Consider the following 13,236-nt stretch of genomic DNA (forward strand, 5'->3'; position numbering starts at 1 on the left):
CTCTTTGCGAGGGGTCTCCTAGCAACTCCAGGTACCCTTAAACAACAGTTTCTGTAGTTCTTTGGTGGAAGCAAAGTGCTTTAAATGCATGTGGAGATGTGACGTTGGTATCTGACCACCCGTCAGCCTCAGTACTCAGAATGCAAGCTAGGCCCTTCCATGCAATATACGAGAGTGTTTAACGGAACAGAAGAAGGGAGCAGGAGCACACAGAGTGTTTCACAGTCAACCATGGTTGACAGACTAAAATACCGTATTTTTCGCTCTATAAGACGCACCAGACCACAAGACGCACCTAGTTTTTGGAGGAGGAAAACAAGAAAAAAAAAATTCTGAATCTCAGAAGCCAGAACAGCAAGAGGGATCGCTGCGCAGTGAAAGCAGCAATCCCTCTTGCTGTTCTGGCTTCTGGGATAGCTGCGCAGCCTACATTCGCTCCATAAGACGCACACACAATTCCCCTTACTTTTTAGGAGGGAAAAAGTGAGTCTTATAGAGCAAAAAACACGGTATATATTTTGTGCACAAGGACAAACCTGCGTACACCCTCTCAAAGGGTCTGGTGAGTGCCTGGATGGGAGATGTATGGAGAATTTATATGTGCATCTTGAGTTACTCCATGGGAGAAAGGTGAAATAAAAGTGTAATCTATTCTTTAAAAGTAAAAAAGTTCAGCACATTTAATTCCTAAACCTAATTTCTCAAACAGTGGTTTAGTGAGTAAGTCAGTGAATAAGTGTGCAAGCCAGAGCAAAAATCACTGCTGTTTTGCTCCTTCTCTGGTCCTGTTGCTACGGCACTACCTAGAGGTAAGCTATGGTTTAGCTTTGCATTTTGGGAAAACCTTATCTTGTTATTTGTCTCTTCCAGAAAAACCATGAATGGTAAGCCAAGGAGAAAACCTTGGTTACAGTTTGTGGTTTTCTAGGAACGAGGCAAACCGTGAGCTCTGGTTTTTGCGTAACCCTAAGCCAAACCGTGGCTTAGCTTCAGGGAGCACAGCAGCAAGGGGACTGAGGGAGGTGAGAAGCAGTCCTGATTTTCACTTTATTCACACTAAAGCCATAGTTTGGCTTAGCATTAAATCCGAACTGGACCCTCGTCAAGAAGACTCCGCTGAGGAGCAAACTGTTGGTGCCTGTCTGGTATTAGTCTGCTAATTTGCACAATGGAAAAGTATTTCACAAGTTAACAACAATTGTTCCAGAGACTTCAGAAAAGAGTTTGGGATTAATTAATGCTTTCATTGTCAAGTTACATCCGGGAAAGTGATGGCTTTGAAATGGAGTTAGACAAAGGCTAGCAGTGGCTACTAGTGGCTACCATCTGGTTGGCCACTGTGAGAACGGGTAGTTGAATGGGATGGACCATTGGCTGGGCTTGTCTTACGTTTTTGTAAAGGGTCCCTAGGGTGAGCTGCATGATTGTGAAGCCGCAAGCCTACAGGCTACTGTTTTCGTTCTCTCTGCAGACTACTGTAGCACAAGAAACAAAGGGGAGGAGAGGGCTGAGGGGGGCTCTGAGTAGCAACAATTTCTGGAGCTCTCGGGACAGAGCTGCAGCCACAGATAAAGGGTAGAAGTAAAATCAAGCCTGGTGCTGCTGTCCATTCTTGCTGTTATCTGCTGCCCAGATCAGGGAACCTAGCTGCAAAGGTTAGGGTAAGGTCCAATTAGGATCAGGATTTCGCTTGCTTTCCTCACTATGTGGTAGATCCAGCGGGCCTGTTTGTAAAATTACCATATTTTTCACTCCATAAGAGACACTTTTTTCCTCCTAAAAAGTAAGGGGAAATGTCTGTGAGTCTTATGGAGCAAATGTGTGGTCCGTGGAGCCGAATTACCCAGGGGGCAAAAAGCAGATCGTGCTTTTTTTTTTTTTTTTAGAAAGAGGGAAGGAGGTGTTGAAACAAAGCCGCTGAGCAGCTGATCGGCAAGCGATCGGAGGCAGATAAGGGACTCTAGCGATAAAGGAGGCTGCCTGGGAGAGGAGAGGTAAAAGCACATGGATCCTGAGGATTTTTGCATTGGGTCACCCCAAATTCACCATCAGATCACATAGCATGTCCATGGCTACAGCCGGCACCAAAAAACCCACGCATCCACTGTTTCGTGGGGCCGCAATGGTGCAAAAACGTGGTTACAAAGCACGGATCCACATGGCTGCTCAGGATTTTTGCATTGGGTCAACCCAAATTCACCATCAGATCATGTAGCATGTCTGTGGCCACAGCATGATCCACAAAAATCAAACATCCACTGTTTCATTCAGAATATTTTTTTTCTTGTTTTCCTCCTCTAAAAACTAGGTGTGTCTTATGGTCAGGTGCATCTTATGGAGCGAAAAATACGGTAACCTCTCTCCCCTCTTTGCTGCTTAGGGGTTTCCAAGTCCCAACGTTGACAGCATCCTTGTGCTTTTAATAGACTTTCACAAGGTCTGGCTTCTCTAATTCTAACACAGCAGCAATTGCAGAAACTCCACAATGAGCAGGGGTTTTTCCTGCTCTGCGCCTCTTTTATGCAGAGCTCCCTCACCTATGCAGTTGTCACCTTTTGTTCCATTCCTGCTCCTATTGCTTTTACCTGCATTATGAAATTCAGTTCTTTGTGTCTGAAGGGTAGGGGTGGGGCAGACTTTTGATGCAGTTTCACGGCAAATCGACCCAGATCACGCTTTCCAAAACAATATGCAAACGGAAACACAGACGTCCTTCGAAATTCGCAGCAGTGCAGTTCAGTTCTCCAGCTAAGTAATGTGTAAAGGTAAAGGTAAAGGGGACCCCTGACCATTAGATCTAGTCGTGACCGACTCTGGGGTTGCGGCGCTCATCTCACTTTATTGGCCGAGGGAGCCGGCGTACAGCTTCCGGGTCATGTGGCCAGCATGACTAAGCCACTACTGGCGAACCAGAGCAGCGCACGGAAACGCCATTTACCTTCCCGCCGGAGCGGTACCTATTTATCTACTTGCACTTTGACGTGATTTCGAACTGCTAGGTTGGCAGCAGCAGGGACCGAGCAACGGGAGCTCACCCCGTTGCGGGGATTTGAACCGCCAGCCTTCTGATCGGCAAGCCCTAGGCTCTGTGGTTTAACCCACAGCGCCACCCGCGTCCCCAAGTAATGTATACAGCAGTGCATATACTGAGGTAACATGTGCGTAAATATGCACATATTTGCCAAAATAAAAAATTGCATTACATTCAGGAAAATATAAATATTGGCGGGGGGGGGGGGGACACGCTTTGCAAAAATGCGTGTTAGCACTAATATGCTGATGAATTTTCACAGATCCATAGAATTGTAGGGCTGGAAGGGCCCTGGAGCATCACCACGAGGACTTCTTAGATAACAAAAACCCAAAACCAATGTGGGAATTTGGGGAACTGAGCTTAAGAATGGGAAAATGAGAAACTGAGCGAAACCCAAACATACAGATGCAGCTACCCCAAGTTAAGGGGCGTTGGAGCAGAGCCAGGCAGAAAGTGGCAACCCGGCTTGTTCATCCGCATGCTTCCTCCCTCACGCGAAGACGCCCTGCCGATGGCTCAGCTTCTTTCTAGCCCGGCTTTATGGCTCTCAAAACTGCAGGGTGGGCAGGAATGTAACAGCTGAAGCTCTTCCCAGCATCAACGGTGAGGGGGAAATGGCAGCTGTTATGTTTCTGCCAGTCATGAAGACACGAGAGACCTGCCAAAACAAAAAAAGGCGAAACCCTAACCCTTGTTGAACTTGGTTGCTTTTTTGCATCGCCTGTTCTTTGTTCCTCTATGTGACTCCATTAGCGCTCATTGCTCCTCTAAGTCCTTGCATAGGTACCAACTCCTAGGGGCTGAGGTACCTTCTTCCCCCCCCAATAAAACATCTGAGGGGAGTCCCCAAAGGTGATGGTGTTGTAAACAAAAAATTGCCCTTTTCTGTTATGGGGTATCCAAGAGCCCATATAGAGTCCTTACGTAGGTTCCCTATTGATAGGAGAAAATAACAGAGGCCAACCAGAGAATATCGAGAAGCAAAGCAGCTAGTAAGCTTGATCTTTATTGATGTGTTGCAACAGGGTGCTCCCCTCACACGCAGGAAAGGAGGAGGAACCCAGAACGACGGCGCACAAGGCCTTATAAAGACTTTTGAAATTGCCACCCTGTAACCTAAGACCACCCCCCAGATACATCACACCTACATCACAGAAAAGGCGGTCTAAAACAGAAATTTGAATGTTGTTTTTCCTGTTTGCCAGGTTATCTGATTGCCTTTTCTGATAGTCTGTCACCCATTATCTGATTGACTTTCCTGACAGTCTGTCACCCATTAAAATGCTGATTACTCAATTCCTGAGACAAGGGGAAGGCTCCCTGACTTCCCCCTCCCCCTTTGAAGGGAAAACATTTGGTCAGTTTGGGAATCAAAATGGTTTCAGGTCGGTCTTCCTGTGCTGATCTATGTACGTGCTTGGTTGGTACGCTTATGAACATTTAACATATATCTAAGACCTCAAAATTCCTATCACAATGGGCATTGCCATTCAAATGACGTATGTGCACTGTGTAATGTGATCGATTATGCAAAGCGGGGCTTGCCGGGTGGGGTGGGGTGGGAGACCCCATATTTTATTCAAGTTGGCACCATTGGGTCCTTATTTTTTCCTCCTATTGTCTACTGTTTGCTCCTTCAGCATCTCTGGCCTGCAGTACAGGAAAGGATAACCTGTGCCCCAACCCTCCATATATTGTTGGACTACAACTCCCATCATTCCTTTCCCTTGGCCATATTGACTGAGGTTGATGAGAATTGGAGTCCATCTGCTTCTGGTGTCATGGCAAGGAAAAGGCAGCCAGCTGTGTGGTTTCCCAAACGCAACGGCGGGGAAAGCTGCGCCTGACAGAACTTCCCCTTCTATAAACTATTTTGCTTTTTTCCACAACACCCCTGTGAGGCGGGCTCTTATTTCTCACACCATTATAAGTGTTGTGGGGCCGGGTGAGAGAGAGCTACCTTTGGCCCCGTATTTACTGTATTGGCCCCAATATAAGCCGCACCCAAATATAAGCCTCACCTTTGAAATTCAAGGCGGAAAAAGGAAGAAGAAAAAAAGACAATACCCGAATATAAACCACTCCCTTAAAATTCCACAGGCACTCACACCTGTTCCGTTTTACCATATGTCTGTTTCAGCATCGCAAAAGCCAATTTTTGTAACGTCGAGAATTTAAGCTGCACTTTAACTATTCATGGTCAGAATTTGCAGGGGGGGGGGGAATGTGAGGCTTATATTCTGGCCAATACAGTATTTAAGACATTTTTAACACCACCCTTTAGTTTTAACAAAAGTCCTAGCGTGTTTTGCTCAGTTATAAAAACGGTATCAAGGTGTTTGTGGGTGTGGGGTGTGTGCTTAAATATATAAAATGTAGCAGAACAGAAAAATCTGATCAGTGGTTTGGAAAACAAATCAGCAAAGTCATAACAACCGATCAGATTTAAAGGCAGTTTCAGATGGCATGCTGGGGGAATTCGACCCAAAATTCAAATTCAGTTCAAAATTCCAGTGCACTTCTTACTTGGAACAGAAGGGCTGGGCAGGGGGCAGTGTGTTTTGTGTTTAAGTAATCCTAGTTGGACTTAATGAACAAGCATGCCTTAAAAATTGGATGGGGTGTGTTAAGTCTATATTTACTGGCTTCTCTAGAGCATGGGCCGGGTTCCCACTGCTGCGCAGCCTGCATGTGAAGTTTTGTCTGAGGAGGTTTATTCAGGGAGTAAGACTTCTTAGGTACATGCATGACAATTTAAAATACATGAATCCAGGTCATACTATTGCCAGGTGAAGCCTAATTCTCTGAGCAGACTGGCCAATGTTCAGTTTGGGAGCTTTACTTCCAGGTAAATGCAGGAAAGGTAGAGGAAATTCAGCTCTGCAGCGAGGGAAAGCCTTTGTTACAAAGCAAATACTACGAATGGCTGCTCAGAAAAGCACACTTATTTTAATGGGATCTACTCTCAGGTAAGGGATGCGGGTGGCGCTGTGGGTTAAACCACAGAGCCTAGGACTTGCTGATCAGAAGGCCGGCGGTTTGAATCTCCATGACGGGGTGAGCTCCCATTGCTTGGCCCCTGCTCCTGCCAACCTAGCAATTTGAAAGCACACCAGTGCGAGTAGATAAATAGGTACCGCTCTGGCAGGAAGGTAAACGGCGTTTCCGTGCGCTGCTCTGGTTCACCAGAAGCAGCTTAGTCATGCTAGCCACATGACCCGGAAGCTGCATGCCGGCTCCCTCGGCCAATAAAGCGAGATGAGCGCCGCAACCCGAGAGTTGGTCACGACTGGACCTAATGCTCAGGGGTCCCTTTACCTTACCTAACTATGCACAGGATGGCATCTTTAATAGTTCAGTGTGGATTTGGAAGTGTAGATATTTAGCTTTTTTTAAAAAAGAACTGTAAAATGAAAAGACTTCGCAAACTAAAAGAGGGGGGAAACATTTTGTTTCGGAACTACAGGTATATGTTGCTTCGGTGTATGAGAAGCTATGGAGTTTCTTCAAACTTCATTATCCATCAAAGGAGCAAAAAGAACAGCTACCTCCCATATTAGGTTCTGAGAATGGTGAAACCTCCCCAGAAATCCTGTTGAGTTTGATTTCAGGCAAGTTGACATTAGGAGGCGGCAAGAGTCACAGAGAGGTAAATTAGAGCTGCAGAGAAGGTGAATTAAAGCGAGGAGAGTAAAAAGAGGAGACAGAAAGGCAATACCAGCAGGTACAAAGGAAGCAGAAGGTGAGAAAAAGAAAGGATAGAAATGTTTGAGAAGGTAAAGAGAATGTGGAAGAAGGCATGAGGAAAAGGGCAATAGGCTGGTGATAGAAAGGATAGCAAAAGAAAATGAGATGAGAGCAAGTACTGTAACAAAGGAAAAAAGGACTGAGAACTTTGCAACGAAGCAAAGAGAAGGCAGGAGGCCAGAAATCAAAGAGAGGATGCAATTATTAAACAGGTTTAAAAGTTTGACCAACAAAATAAATGAAATATGAGTTCACTTGTACTGGGGGGGAAATAGCACACTAATATTTTAGTGTGTGACAGGTGGTGAGGTGCTAGCACTATTACGCAGAAATTAAATGGGACCCAAATTAATGAGTCGAGGTCAAAGGTGAGGTTTTTTTTAAAGCTCTTTCCTTAGCCCCTCTGCCTCCATTCGTTCTCTTCCCCAGCAGTCATCTCAAAATTCAACAGCACTAGATTAACACCAGAGGTGGCATTAGAAGCTGAATGTCAATTAATAACAATTACTTGTCCTTAATAACAAGTAAAAAATAGACAATAATTAAAAACAGCCCTCTGAGATGCAAGAGTGCAACTACTGCATATATCAGGCTTGCTAGGCCTTGCAGAATTAAGTGAATGGAAATACTAAGTGTTTTGCAACCCCAAAAGGAGCCAGAGAAGGGAGGGAACCCCTCCCCCAAAATAACCAGGCTTGATCTTAAGCAAAATTAGGTGGCTTGGAGCCAAAGTAGGTACCATTCACACCATTAGCAACTGGTGTGAATGGCTCTTCAACAGGAAATAGTAGGTGTCAGAGAAGGACACCCCCCCAATAGGAAGGAGGCAGCCTTAACCCTTTGTCCCCTATTATAGTCCTGATCCATTTGCTTATTGGCACTGGAATAAAAGCTCTCCTGTACCCTAATGGATGGTCTGTTTTTCATGCAACTCAAGTAGCGAGGGTGGCTCAGAGGTGCCGCTGAGAGCTATCTTCTGTATCTCGCTGCCCATACACAATCTGCTTGTGGCTGTTGATTCAGGATCCATGGATACTAAACCTGCATGGGGAATGGGCAGCAAGCTCCCTGTTAAATTGTGGGTGAACATATCAGACGACACAGCGATTCTTCAAACTGCTCTTGTTTATTCACAGGCCAGAACAGAACTGAACTGAAGGGTTCAGCCAGCCTGCTTATATAGAGCTCCACTACAATGCAACTGTAACCACTTTCTGTAACTATCCAATCACTGAACGTCACTTTCAATCCCTTATTTGCATATGTGGACCTGAGTGAAAACTATCTACAGTATCCCCCTGCTGGCCCAGGGTGAGAACTTCAGTACATAACAGTCCCCCCCTCCTGCCCCTCTGCCAGAGGCGAACTTTGGTAATATGGCGCCCAGAGCACATGCAACATTTGGTGCACCCCCTAAATATTTATTATTTTCACAATAATTCCTTTTGGTACAGTTGCTTTTCGTGGATATTCTCGGTAGGTACCATATAAATATAGGTATTATTATTATTATTATTCACCCCCTTGGCTCATCACCCTGTGCAGGAGAATCGTCCGAGCCCCCCAAAATCTGGTGCTGCCCCAGCCATCTACACAAATTCCTTGGAAAGTCTGTAAAGGACCCCAAGTGCATACAACTTTATGCATGGAATGCTCAGTGCACAACACGACGAGGAAACCTGCCTTCCTGTATTGGCAGTTGTGTGTGGAAAACCCCTTTGTTTGTACGCTTGCATGCTGCAGGGAGCAACCTTCGGCAGAGAGTAGGTCAGAGATGTATCTATGGATACTGGAAGGACTGAGAGGGGCTAATGTTATTCTCCAGGAGGCTGCATATCAGTTGGCAGAAGAGCAAGCCAGGCTAGGTTTTGTTTCCTTGTTTTTATTTTTCCAGACCAGCTGGCAGCCCCAAAGTAGGAGGCACAGTCCATTCAACTCGCTTTAAAACAAGCAGCAGAATCTCTGGGAACTTTGTGTTCTGCGTAGTTATGCACACCCCTTTAAGCTTCGGCATGGAACCTGTTAAGTCAATGGGGTGCTTTAGGGCTCTGGAGGCATTCACAAAGTCCTTTGCATTGTGCTGTCAGCATGCACCCGAAAACAGCATGAGGGTGCGTGGCGGCGGAAGCAGCTTTGCACTGCAGGATGTGTGTTGCATGGTTGCTTAATGATGATAAATACTTGCAACCTGCTCTTTAGTCCCCAGGAATTCCAGAGCAGCTTATGGTTAGGTAAAGGTAAAGGGACCCCTGACCACTAGGTCCAGTTGTGGCCGACTCTGGGGTTGCGGGTCAGTGGTCCCTTTACCTTTGCCTTTAAGGCAAAGCAGGACATTCTGGGATCAAATCAGAAACCAAGACAGCTTCTGTAAATCCGGGACTGTCCCTGGAAAATAGGGACACTTGGAGGGTCTGTCATTAGTTGTATATTCTCAGTACAGTTGAGATATGTTTTGAATGTAATTTTTACTTTACTATGGGCTTCCTTAAGCCCCTAACCACTAGTTTTGCTAAACACTGAATGGAACATGCTCAGTTTCTCAAATGTTACAGGCTGCATCTCTTTCTTTTCAATGCCTTTTAGCATCACTGTTTACATTTGTTCTGTATCGCTCTCTGTGTGTATACAAATACATATGCATGTATAATTCTGCCAGCTAAGATCATGCTTAATGCATCTGATGGACTAGTCCACAAAAGCTAATACATTGCTGTAAGGAATCTGTTAAACTGCAGTCCTAACCCTACTTACCTGCGAGTAAGCCCCACCTAATTCAATGGGACTTACTTTTCTAAGTAGATATGGTTAGGATTGTGTCGTTAGTCTTTAATGTGCCACAAGAGTCTTATTTGTACTTTCTCAAGTGTTAATTGAACCTATTTATTCATATTTTGTTTGCGGTGCAGAAACCATTTTAAAAAAATTGTTACAGATATTTTTGGTAGGTTTTGAATGGGGTCGTGTACTTTGGGGAAGTGGAGCTGGGAAGAACAGGAAAGTGAATAAAGCATATAATTTTGTAGCACTGTATTTAAATGATAGGCCCTCATAGTTTTTGGGATAGCATCTAATAGAATTTGTTCTTCCTCTTAAGTGTTTTACTGCATGGCTGAACAGTAGCAGGTTGTTTTACAATGCTGGGATATAATTAATAAGCTCAGTGTTTGTTCAGAGGATTGTCATATCTGTGATATGCAAAAAATATATTGTAGTGACATGTAACGTTTATAAGATTTCTTATGTTTCTACATCTTTTGTTTGTCCTGGATAAAGGTCATAAGACCCAAAGTAAAGCAGATATTTTATATATAAACAGAAAAAGTCTATTTTTAAGCTTGAATGGAGACTGTAGTCTGACAATAAAGACTTTATATTGTTTTAGGCTACCAACTCAGCTGTTTTCTTTGGAGAAAGCAAATCATGCTTGGAGCCTATGTGAATTTAGGGTTGTGCCAAGCATTCACCACTTTCAATTATTAGGTCAAAATAAATAATTGTAGTTTTCTGTCTATAAGATGCCCCCATGTATAAGACGCCTCCTATTTTGGGGGACTCCGATTTAAGAAAAAGGGGGGAGATGGCCAAGAGTTGTTGAGTGTTGAGCTTTTTTGGGGAGTGGATTGCCCACAATTTTTGAGCTTTTGTTTTTTTGGGGGGGGGGGATTGTCGAAAATCACTCACCTGCAGCTGTCAATCGACCACGCTATGCCACAGAGCCAGCCAATCGCAAACAGCCTTTCACACAGCCACCAATCACCTGCATTATTGCTGCTGAAAATCTTGCGGCTGCAACCAGTCACCCAGTCCCCCTCTGCACTACCTATGTATAAGAGAAGGGCAAATTTTAAAGCTAATTTTAAAAGAAAAAACCCTAGTCTTATACACAGAAAAGTACGGTATTTTCTACCCAAATACACCACCAGTACAATCCTATACGTGTCTACTCAGAAGTCTAATGGAGTTCAACTGAACTTTCTCCCGAGTAAGTAAATATATAGGCGTTGGAGCCACAGTAACCTGAAAGACAAAAATGGAGGGTTGAGAAGGGTCAGTTGCAGGGGAGTGATAAATGTCCCTATTTTCACCTGAGGATGTTGAAGGGTGTGCTGTCAATTAATGAGAGCTGGTTGCTCTTTCACAGATATGAACGAGGGAAAGGGAAAGCCCCTTGTTTGTTCGTTATACACAGTGGAGCTGAGAAGAGCACCTCTTTAAGACCTAACCACTAATAAACCTAAAAATGACAGCAGCAGCAAACTTTGCGCTTGTGCCAGAATTAACAAAACTGCACATATCTGGCACAAGGGTTGTGCTTGCTGATGGGTTGGGTTTACAACCTGCATTCCTATGCTCATGTCCACCCTAAGATCAGATGCTCCTGGCCTTGACAGATCAGATTCATGGAATAAGCAGCAGGAGGGAGGCCACCCATTTACTATAAATACGTCTTTCAGTTCTGTGCTCGGGATTTTGTACAACTAAAAGCAGCCTCGCACCACACCTTGCCCAAAATGCAGTGAAATCAAGCAGGGCAGAGGAGAGGTTTAACCTTTTTGCACCAGGCTGGTCTCCAGCTGAAAATCATGCTAGCCAGTTATTTGCTCCGAAAGATGTTAATACAGTGGTACCTCGGGTTAAGTACTTAATTCGTTCCAGAGGTCCGTACTTAACCTGAAACTGTTCGTAACCTGAAGCATCACTTTAGCTAATGGGGCCTCCTGCTGCTGCTGCGCCGCCACAGCACAATTTCTGTTCTCATCCTGAAGCAAAGTTCTTAACCTGAAGCACTATTTCTGGGTTAGCGGATTCTGTAACCTGAAGCGTATGTAACCTGAAATGTATGTAACCCAAGGTACCACTGTAACAGCAAACTGTGTGTGTGTGTAGCCAGGATTTTTGCTGGGGGGCGTGCAGACATTTTTTGGGGGGCAGAATCTCAGTTAGCTATGCATTTTTATTGATTTTTATTTACTGGGGCTGCCCCCCCAGCTACGCCCGTGTGTGTGTGTTAATTTTCAGCAGGAAAAGTTGTGTGTTTGGATTAGGACCGCTCTGACGGATTTGGAAAAAGGGGTTTTAAAATGCATTTAAAGTAACATGTAGTTTGAGTATCTGGCTCATACACACCCTCTACAGTCCCGAGTCCCCTTACTGCATGTGAAACATAATATTTGTACTACTAAACTTGGCTGTGCATTTATTTACTCTCTCTCTCTCTCTCTCTCTCTCTCTCTCTCTCTCTCACTCTCTCTCCTGTCATGCATGATTCATTCCCAGACTGAAATGAAGAAGGAAGATAGATCTCAGGGTGTGGGAGAGACTGGGTATAAATAAATTCAATTAGCCTTGTTCAAATGTTATGTAGGGTTAAGGCATATGAGTAAGGGAACTTTGGAGCCGAAGGTTCACTGTAGCTGCTATTGTGTTGGCTGCCGTCCCTCTGGAAAGAAGTACTGTATTTTTCGCTCTATAAGACGCACCAGACCACAAGACGCACCTAGTTTTTGGAGGAGGAAAACAAGAAAAAAAATATTCTGAATCTCAGAAGCCAGAACAGCAAGAGGGATCACTGCGCAGTGAAAGCAGCAATCCCTCTTGCTGTTCTGGCTCCCGGGATAGCTGCGCAGCCTGCATTCACTCCATAAGACGCACACACATTTCCCCTTACTTTTTAGGAGGTAAAAAGTGAGTCTTATAGAGCAAAAAATACGGTATTCAATGAGCTTTCAGTCTGGCAAATTTGTTGGAATAAATGCAAGTTTCTTTAAATACTTAAAGAATAAACTCATGAGAAGGGAACCAGACTGAAGTTTTTCAGAAGTGATATTTAAAACTATGTTATCATCCAGCCTTGTAGATGAACCCACAAAAACTACTACCCTGGGAGCGGGGGAGTGGCTGGCAGAGGAGGGTTAGAGAATTCTGTCCCTCCTGCAGTAAACTACTGCATTTCTATAGCAGACACAAAGGAAGAATCGAGCACCTTCACCAGTAGAGTTGGACAAACTTGCCAAAACGTTCAGTTTCTCCGACTGTAAGTTCAGTTTTCTACACCAGTTGGCAATTTATTTATTTTGTTAAAGGCCAGTGGTAGTTGTGTTTACTATGGCAGGCTGTGACTTGTTGTGAGAAACATGCTTCCCTCTGCCATAGTTTGTCGCTCCTACAAATTGTACTGGCTGTTGGCTTCACTTACCCAGCCCCTGCACATGCACATTCTCTGTACCTTGCCTTCACTGTACCACAGGTTGTCCGGGTTTGAGCCGATGGCCCCGTCAAATCTCTTGACTGCTAATGAACCCCAGCTGTGCCATCTCTTACAAGTAGTGACAAACCATTCCTCAGCATAGGATGGTTCCTCCGTCAATCGTATTGATCCCTCCCCTTGTAGCCCTTTGTAGAATGGAATGGTCATTCTCTAGCCAATCAGAAGGCATCTCCCACCTTGTTTGTTA

General features: G+C 44.6%; 1 long non-coding RNA gene across 1 annotated transcript; it reads right to left on the reverse strand.

Annotated features, from left to right (window-relative positions):
- Positions 1-1,223: 1,223 nt before the first annotated feature.
- On the reverse strand, positions 1,224-13,179 carry LOC310840700. The gene is made up of 3 exons (XR_014562015.1): positions 13,103-13,179; positions 3,438-3,692; positions 1,224-1,647 (listed from the first exon to the last, which is right to left on the reverse strand). It is a non-coding gene; the product is annotated as an uncharacterized lncRNA (long non-coding RNA).
- Between the last annotated feature and the right edge of the window lie 57 nt (positions 13,180-13,236).

Source organism: Podarcis gaigeae, assembly GCF_964106915.1.
Source record: "Podarcis gaigeae genome assembly, chromosome: 3".
Lineage (NCBI taxonomy): Eukaryota > Metazoa > Chordata > Lepidosauria > Squamata > Lacertidae > Podarcis > Podarcis gaigeae.